This window comes from Chrysochloris asiatica, unplaced genomic scaffold (genome assembly GCF_000296735.1).
Source record: "Chrysochloris asiatica unplaced genomic scaffold, ChrAsi1.0 scaffold00141, whole genome shotgun sequence".
In the NCBI taxonomy this organism is placed as follows: domain Eukaryota; kingdom Metazoa; phylum Chordata; class Mammalia; order Afrosoricida; family Chrysochloridae; genus Chrysochloris; species Chrysochloris asiatica.
In genome coordinates this window covers 3,925,787-3,934,654 of record NW_006408659.1, presented here as the reverse complement: position 1 = coordinate 3,934,654, position 8,868 = coordinate 3,925,787, and the positions used below count along the sequence as shown (strand labels likewise).

Sequence of the window (8,868 nt, the reverse complement as noted above, 5' to 3'; positions counted from 1 at the left end):
TGAGGGGAGATGCACAAGAACTCTCAAAGTTGCAGATAACACCCATTTGACCTAGCTTCCATGGCTTGATAATCCGAACTTGACTAGAGAAAGATAAAGAAATTTGATAAAGGAAACAAGTGCAAATTGCTACAATTTGATGAACTTGACCTATACTTATGGATGTAGTAGCTCAAAATACCAACCGAGAGGGAATGAGTCTTTAAATTAAGGGGCAAACGTATCTCCTCTGGACCCAGGGTTGATAGGCATGGGCAACTTAGACATTGGCTACCTAAAATGGTGTGCTATAAAGGCATGGAGTGGCTGGCTTACAGGTTTTCAAGGGGGAGTTTGGTTTCATCGTGTGCGGGAGAAGCTAGAATCACCACTGAATAGTTTTCATCTTGTCTAGCTGGGTCTGGACAAAGGAGATGGGGATAAGATTCTTATGATTCAATAGCGAGTGATTGTTATCATGACTAATTGTGATTGTCACAACTGTAAAGGTAGATGCTTTGTAACATAAAGGGGGGAGTAGTTAATCTTACATTTCAGCAACAGAGGACCCTAGGACCATCAAAGGAGAAGAGCATGAGCAGAATGTGGGACCCTATCCAGAAAAGCAGCAACACCAGAGATGGAGGCAGAGATGAGGACATGGAGAGAGGGAGCAGCTGAGGATTCTGGACTCATGAAAGGAGAGGGACTGGGCTGGGTGATGGTGGCCAGGAGGCAGGCTTGCAGAATGTGCCCTTTGGTTGTTTAAATGATTACATATTCCTGAGTGTTTTTGTGTATATAAAAAAAATCAAAAAACAAAAAAACCCCCAGAGGGAATAGAAGCAAATACTGTTGAATGGTGATGCATGGAGGGGATTGTAATCATTGCAATGATACGGAATACAAATAGGATGAGTGCAAAACAGATGTTCTCCCATGTAAACTATCACTCAGTGCACAATAAAAATTTAACAAAACAAAAAAATAGTTACGAAGTTTCTGAAAATCAAGTTATTGTTTATTTAACTAAAATTTTGCTCTTTAACCTTGTCTAATTCTTACTATGAAAGATGCAGAAATTGGATTATGTAAGACTTTTCCATTTTACCCTCTCAGCCCCTAAATTTATTAGTTCTAATTTTGGTTTTACATTTATAACCTTATATGCCGTGATGCTCTGTTACATTAATTCTCAAAATTGTTTAAAGTGAATTCTGTCAAAAACCAGCAATCCAATTTAAATGGGAAATACCAAAGGTCCTTAGATTTAAAAAGGCAACCCAAGGACACTCATAATAATAGAAATGCACATTATAACCTCGCAGTGTTACCATTTCTTACTCACCTAATTGTCAACCAGAGTTTGACAAACTCTTATAATGGTCAGGTTACAGGGAAACAGACTAAATGCTGTCATGGATTGCTGGGAAAAGTACAATTCATAATGTCTGTGTGGTGTGGCGCTGTGGGCTAATGCATCAGACTGCAAAGTTGTTTGAACTGCAAGGTTGATGATTCAAGCTTACCAGCTGCTCCTTGGAAACCCCATACAGGGTCTCTATGGGTCGGAATCAACTTGACTCAACAGTGCTTAACAACAACAACCAACCCTTTACAAGGTCGATATGAGTTGGAATTGACTTGAAGGTACTTAACAGCAGCAGGAACAAGTTATGTGGCACTGTAGGAGAAGCACTCAACCAAAAGGGTGGTTTGAACTGCAAATTTGGGCTGCACTCAGAAACCCTATACAGGGTTCTTTTGAGTTGGAACTGACTCGATAGCACTTAATAACAGTAACCAGAACTATAAACACATTTATCTTTTGACCAAGAATTCTTCCTTCTGGGTATTTATCTTTGTTGTTGTTGTTAAGTGCCGTCAAGTTGGTTCCGACCCATAGTGACCCTTTATAGGGTTTCCGAAGAATGACTGGTGAGCTTGAACTGCCAACCTTGCAGTTCACATGGCTTTGCAGTCTGGCGCATTAACCCACAACGCCACACCAGGACTGACTCTCTCTCTCTCTCTGTCTCTGTCTCTGTCTCTCTATATATGTATATATATGTATATACACACATATATACAAAATTATATGTGTACCAGTTTATTTATCTTGATGCTTACAGTAGCAGACCTTAGAAGCAACCTGTGTGCATCAGTCGCGACTGATTGGATACATTATGGAACATGTATCCAGTTAAATACTTTGTAGCTAAGGAGGAACAGAGAAAAATAGAGGGGATTAGAGAGAGTTTTTTGTATTAATGCTGAATGATCTCTAAAATGTGTCTGTCAGTAAAGTATTCAGATCTAGAAAGTGTGTAACAAAAGATCATTAATAATAATGTGGAGTCCTGGTTGTTAAGTACCATGGAGTTGGTTCGGACTCATAGTTACCCTGCACAGGGTTTCTGAGGCTGTGAATCTTTACGGGAGCAGAATGCCTCATCTTTCTCCCTCAGAATAGCTGGTAGTTTTGAACTGTTGACCTTGAGGTTAGTAGCCCGATTCGTAGCAGTCCTGGTGTGGGGCTGTAAAATAAGCATTGAGCCTCAAGGTGGGTGGTTCAAACCCACCAGCTGCTTCTTGGAAACCTTATACAACATAGTCGCTATGAGTCAGAACTGACTCTAAGACACTTAACAACAACAGCAATTATAATGAATCTGTTTATATTTGTATATAGAAGGATAGTTGTTGTACTGAATGCAGTAGAATGGATTAAAAATCATAGCGTCCCTGTATAATGTTTCTAAGGAACAGCTGGTGGATTTGAACTGCCAGCCTTGTAGTTCACAGTCCAGTGCTGATCCTACAGTGCCACACCATATAGATAGCATTAATTGCAATGCTTAAATTGTTTGAGGGCATGAGACAGAGGGGACTCTGGTATGCTGGCTATTCTTATCCTTTAAGTTGTTTTGATTTATCGAGAATTTTCAGTGCTAAGCAAAAGGCTCCTGCTGCAATCTGAGAAGGAGGAAAGTGTACCATATCGTAGTCCAACATAGTTAATTCCATCAAATATTTGGCCAAAATTCCATCAAATATTTGGCCAAAATATGTTGCTCAACATCAACCTCTCCAATCTTGGATGCTCTGCGAAGGAAGTGCAGTGGCAAAGGACGACCCAGACTAAAATTTAAAGCTCTTAGAATCTTCATTTCCATTTGTCTGATCTGGTGCTTTGAGTAAGTGTGATCAGTCACAAAGGCAAAGTCACCAATTTCTGGAGGGTACATTTTTTCATATTTGCTTGCAATAAACATGGCAGTGACACCAACCAGCTGCAACATCTTCTTGGGAACACAGTTATTCTGCATGAACCGATCAATGATGGTAACAGTCATGTACATGGTTTCTTGCAGCAATCTGAATTTCATTTGAACTTGCACTAGCCAATCAATTAGGATGGCTCTCATATTTCCAGTGACTTCTTGACCTACTAGGTATTTTGGTCTGACTGCTTGCTCTTCCTCAAGTTTTCTCAGATAACCGTAGATATCTTTCACATATTCACTGCAAAGATTTGGATCAGCTCCATCTTCTGCATCCACATCACTTACTGCAAGAATTGCATCAGAGAAAGCCTGGCACAGGTATTCTTCTGCAGGAGCACATCCGGATGTCTCCATTGGGCTGGGAGATGGAGTATCCACCAAAATAGGCTCAGGAGAAAGTTTTTCTTCTTTAACAGGCTCAGGTCTGGTTCAGGCTCAGGCAAAATTGCCTTTTCCAGAGGTTTTGGTAATTATTGGCAAGAACTTTTCCAGCAGCTGAAATTTTGACCTCCTTTTTCAGAGGCATTTTGGCCTGGGATTGTTCACTAACTTTGTTCCCAATGTCGCCAAGCGCTATTCCGGCTTGGAGGGGGGAGCACTGGTCATAGGCACTCTCTTGGCGCCTGCCATACTGATCTTCGCCTTGTTTTCAACACTCATTTTCGTGTTCCTAGTGATTCGGAGTGCCATGGCTTCCCCTTCACCAGGCAGCAATTCAGAGGAAGAAGCAGAACTCGAGAACCCCAGAATTGCCGCGTACCAAAAGCTACCACAGAGCAACAGCCGTTCCTCCGCAACCTTTAGATAATCTTTTAATGTTGTCTTATTTTATGGCTGTTAGCTTCATCTGTAACTCTTAGTTATGGAATATAAATTTAGGGAGAGATTTTGACTTTTGAGATATTTTGTTAATTTTTTTTTTCTGTGAAATTATTCTTATTTGCGCCAGAAGTATATGAGTACAAGTAAATTTGAAGTCTTGTACTTGTTTTAATGCAAGTGCCATGAAACTAATGTTCCTTTTAACTCTACTGTTTTATTAAAGATTTGAATTGAATAAGTGCCTTTTAAAAGGGAGGTAGGCTGCTTAAGAGCTTACTTCTTTACTGACTGTGATGTAACTTTTGTAAACAACATTTTTATATGTGCAGAAGGTACAAAATGTCTTGCAAATCTCGGTGACTTTGCCGCCATGATGCTAAAACAATCTGTCTGAAACAATAAGGGGGGAAAAAAAATCACCATATTTCCTCTAGGAGCTTGTGATAGTTCAGATCCTCTGAGAAACACACACCAAGACAGGAGCAAATGTGCAGGGTTTCTATTAAGGGAAACATCTGTGTGAGAAAATAGCAAGGGAGATGGGAAGGTTGTGATAAAGTAAAGAGGAAGAAAAGGTTGGTTGCAAATATCTTAGATCAGCATGTTGTTAAGTGCTGTCAAGTATGGTTCGACTCATAGCGACCCTGTATAAGGGTTTCTGAGAAGCGGCTGGTGAGTCTAAATTGCTGACCTTGCAGTTCAAACTGCTGAAACCAACCTTCTGGTCCAGTGCTTATCCTATAACACCACACCTTGAAGCCTAAGAAAGGCACAACTGTAGGAGAGTACAGGAATCCATCCAACTGGACTGTCAGAGGACTTCAATGTCTTCTGTGAACCTGTGTGCCCTAAAATCCAGCTTGGTTTCATTCATCAGCTGGAAGCACCTGTATGATGGACATCCTCAGTATAGATGGTGATGCATTTCAGAGTCAATCTGCTGCTGCACTTGATCTTTGCCATGTTGTTGTTGTTAAGAAGTGCTGTTGAGTTGGTTTCAACTCATAGTGACCCAGTATAAAGTTTCCCAGGAGTGGCTGGTGAGTTTGAATTGACAACCTTGTGGTTAACAATGGTTAACAGCTTATCCTACAGTACCACACTTGGACTCCTGGTCCTTGCCTTTGTGGTTGTTATTAAGTGCCATCCAGTCAGTTCCAAACCATAGCAACTCTGCACAGGGTTTACTGGGAGCAACTGGTGAGCTTGGACTGCTGACCTTGTGGTTCAAACTGATTTTGCAGTCCAGTGGATTAACCCACGGTGCCACACCATGACTCCTTCCATACCAGGACTCCTTGCCTTAAGGTCCCTTAAAAAAGAGTATCTTTTCCAAGGCTTGCATTGGACCTCTGCTTGCTTTATATTTGCTCTTGATGACCTCATCTACTCCTGTAAGATGGACTGTCGCCTATTTTGTTGTCTTGATCACTCTCCAATCCCACATGCCAAATTTATATTCCAGATGTCTTCTGCACATCTTCACTTGGCTCCCCTTATAGGTCCTCCAAACACAATGCCCACAATAAGTCCATGATTCTTCATATTCCACTATTCAGCCTCTTTCCCTGTCATAAATCACATCCCACCTTCTTTTCCCTTCCAAATGTAAACATCTGGAAGTTATTTGTAATCCTTGCCTCCCTTTCAACTTAAATATCTAAACAAACACGAAGTCCTTTTGCTTGTATCTACAATTCTAGTTCATCTTTCTTAATTTCTAGGGTGACAATTCTAATTGAAACTATACATTCCTCTTCAAGATTAATACTCTAGGATGGAGCTGGCCATGCTAAGCCAAGTCTATATTCCCTAATGATATTGATTGGTTAGGCATTTCTCTTCTTCCTTCAGTTCTCATTGTTATCTGCTTCATACTCTGCAATTCTTCAGCACTTATGTTTGCAGAAAAGGTCATAGTGTGCAGATGTTTGTAAGATACTGGCAATTTTTCAACTCTACTTGCCACACAGGAATGAAGAATGATATATTTTTTTAATGGTGGTCCAGTTCCAGAAACCAGAGTATTACCTAAAATGCCTACTCCCCTGATGGTAATACAGAAAGAGTCTAATGTATATAACTGCCTTGATAAATAAATGTATGGAGCTGTTACATATTTTATGATGTAGTATCACAGTGTATATGCATATATCTATATTAAAACTAGATATAATAGAGCTTTATATTTGATGACCATATAAATCAGTTAATTCCATATAATGCTTTGTCACAAACAACCACAGAATCTCTGTAACATATCATAAGACCTTTATTTCTAATTCTTGTAAGACTTTTATTTCTAATTCTCTTGTCTGTGAGTTGGCTGCGATTTGTCTGATCTAGGTGAGTTGAGTGGATTTTACTTAAGGCTGTGTTTTAGGCCCAATCTGTGGGTTAGGTAGGCTCTGGTGTTCCCCATATTTGTTCAATGTGGGGTCCAGGCTGAAGGAAGCTCTTTTCATGGTGGTGTTGTTTTTGTTGTCAAGTATCCGGTTGGGGAAACCTGGTGTGGCGCTGTGGGTTAATGCTAGCCAGACTGCACACCTGTTTGAACTGCAAGGTTGGCTGTTGAAGTTCACCAGCTGCTCCTCGAAAACCCTATGCAGGGTCACTATGGGTCAGAATCAACTTGACGGCACTTAACAACAACAACAACATCCAGTTGATTTGGACTCAGAGACCTTGTATAGGATTTCTGAGGAGTAGCTTGTGGGTTTGAACCACCGAACTTGTGGTTATCAGTTCAATGCTTATCTTATAGCGCCACACCAGGACTCCTTACATGGTGATGGCAGGGGTGAAAAAGCAAGCCCAACTGCATAAGCACATTAGAAGTCTTGCCTATGTCAATGTTTGTCATGCTCACTAACAGAATTACATGGTAACATGACAGGTCAACGGAATACACTCTGCCTCTAGTGGGAGGAACTGCAAAGGAAGTAGACACAGGGATGGGTAAAGCATGGGGGAGAATCTAACAGCATCACCATGATTGCTTTCTATAAAAAGAACACACATATATATCTGATTCTATTGTATGTGCATGCTTTTCATGTTATATGTTTAATTCCAATTAGGAGAGAAATGCATTTTTCTGATAACATTAAGTTAAATTGGAAGCTAAAACAAGTGCAATGTGGATTTCTAATTTTGAGACAAAAGGAGACTTTATGGCATTTGACCATACCACCCTGAGCATGTTGGATCTCATCTGATCTTGGAAGTTAAGCAGAATTGGGCCTGGTTAGCCTTTGGGTAGGAGAGTGCCTTGGAATAATGGGTGCTGTAGACTAAAAGCATCACTGATCCGTGGATTTGTGGTGCTGTGCTGTGAGGCTTGCATGTTGCTATGATGCTGGAAGCTATGCCACAGGGTTTTCAAATACCAGCAGGGTCACTCCTGGTGGGCAGGTTTCACTGGATCTTGCAGGCTAGGAAGAAAGAGGAGACAGACCATTTATGAGAAATTAGTCACTGAAAACCTTATGAATAGTGGGACATTGTCTAATCTCTGGTGAAGAAAGGATATCGTGCTTGATTAAATAGAGGATCAGCAAAAAAGAGAAAGATAAATTGACATAGTGTCGGCAACAGTGAACTCAAGCATAGCAGAGACTGTGAAGATGGTACAAGAACAGGCATTGATTAGTCTGCTGTACATAGCATCAGAACTGACTGGATAGCACCTAACAATCCTCTGGTTAGCAACAATTTATAAAACACTTCCACAATTCTTTTGGAAACTTCCTGGTAATTGTCCATTCTCATTCATGTTTGCAATGCATTATCCTTGACTCATAGAAGAAGAGAAGTTGATTGTGTTGGTTTGCACTTTCAAAACTAGTGTTAACCAACCAGGTAAGAGTCTTATGTTGTTGTTGTTAAAGTGCCGTTGAGTCAATTCCAACGCATAGTGATCCTGTATAGGGTTTCTGAGGAGTGGCTGGTGAGCTTGAACTGTCGGCCTTGTGGTTCAAACTGAACTTGCAGCCCGGCGCCTTAGCCCACAGTGCCACACCAGGACAATAATTGGCACACAATAAAATATTGGTTCTATTTGACTGGCAATTCAAATATTTTCCAGGTATTTTATAGGAGATTTCTGGAAAGCAAATGAGATGAGTCCTAAGAAATGAGTAGATAGTATTTGAAAATAATTTTGGTAAATGCACATGATGTAAGGTTTTGTTTATTAAGCTTAGAACACAGTTTAACTGGACAGATAGGTAGGTCAGTAGGCATGTAGGTAGGTAGGTAGCTGTAATTTAGTCGACTCTGGCTCATGATGACCTTGTATATAACAGAATATGTAAGGGTTGCAGCCCTTACATCATCTTCCCAATTGCTATCATTGTTGCTACCTTGTCCAAATCTAATATTTCAGCTAATCTATCTATCTATCTATCTATCTATCTATCTATCTATCTATCTATCTATCTATCTATCTATCTATCTATCTAAAGTTTTTATTGTGAGGTTTACATGGAAGAATATCAGTTTTACATTCATCCTATCATATTTTGTTTCATTGCAATGATTGCAATCCCCTCCATGCATTATCAAATAACCAAAGCACTTAACAACAACAACAACAATACCCCCCTGGACATCAGCACATGGCCCCTCTCTCTCCCTGAGTACAGTGTTCCCAGCCGCTCCATCTGTCTATGTCATCATCTCTGTCTCTATCCTTGGTGTCTCTCCCTCTCTGGGTACGGTCCTGCTCTCTGCTTTCCACTCTTCTCACTTGATGTTCCCAGCGACCTCCACTCCTGGA

At 40.5% G+C, this 8,868-nt stretch overlaps 1 protein-coding gene and 1 pseudogene across 2 annotated transcripts in view; one reads left to right on the top strand and one right to left on the bottom strand.

The window, feature by feature from the left end:
• LOC102810898 (1-phosphatidylinositol 4,5-bisphosphate phosphodiesterase beta-1-like) overlaps window positions 1-8,868 on the top strand; it is a 1,100,672-nt gene that overhangs the window by 72,757 nt on the left and 1,019,047 nt on the right. The gene's annotated exons all lie outside the window — the stretch shown is intronic.
• Window positions 2,890-3,956, bottom strand: LOC102820435 (annotated as a pseudogene).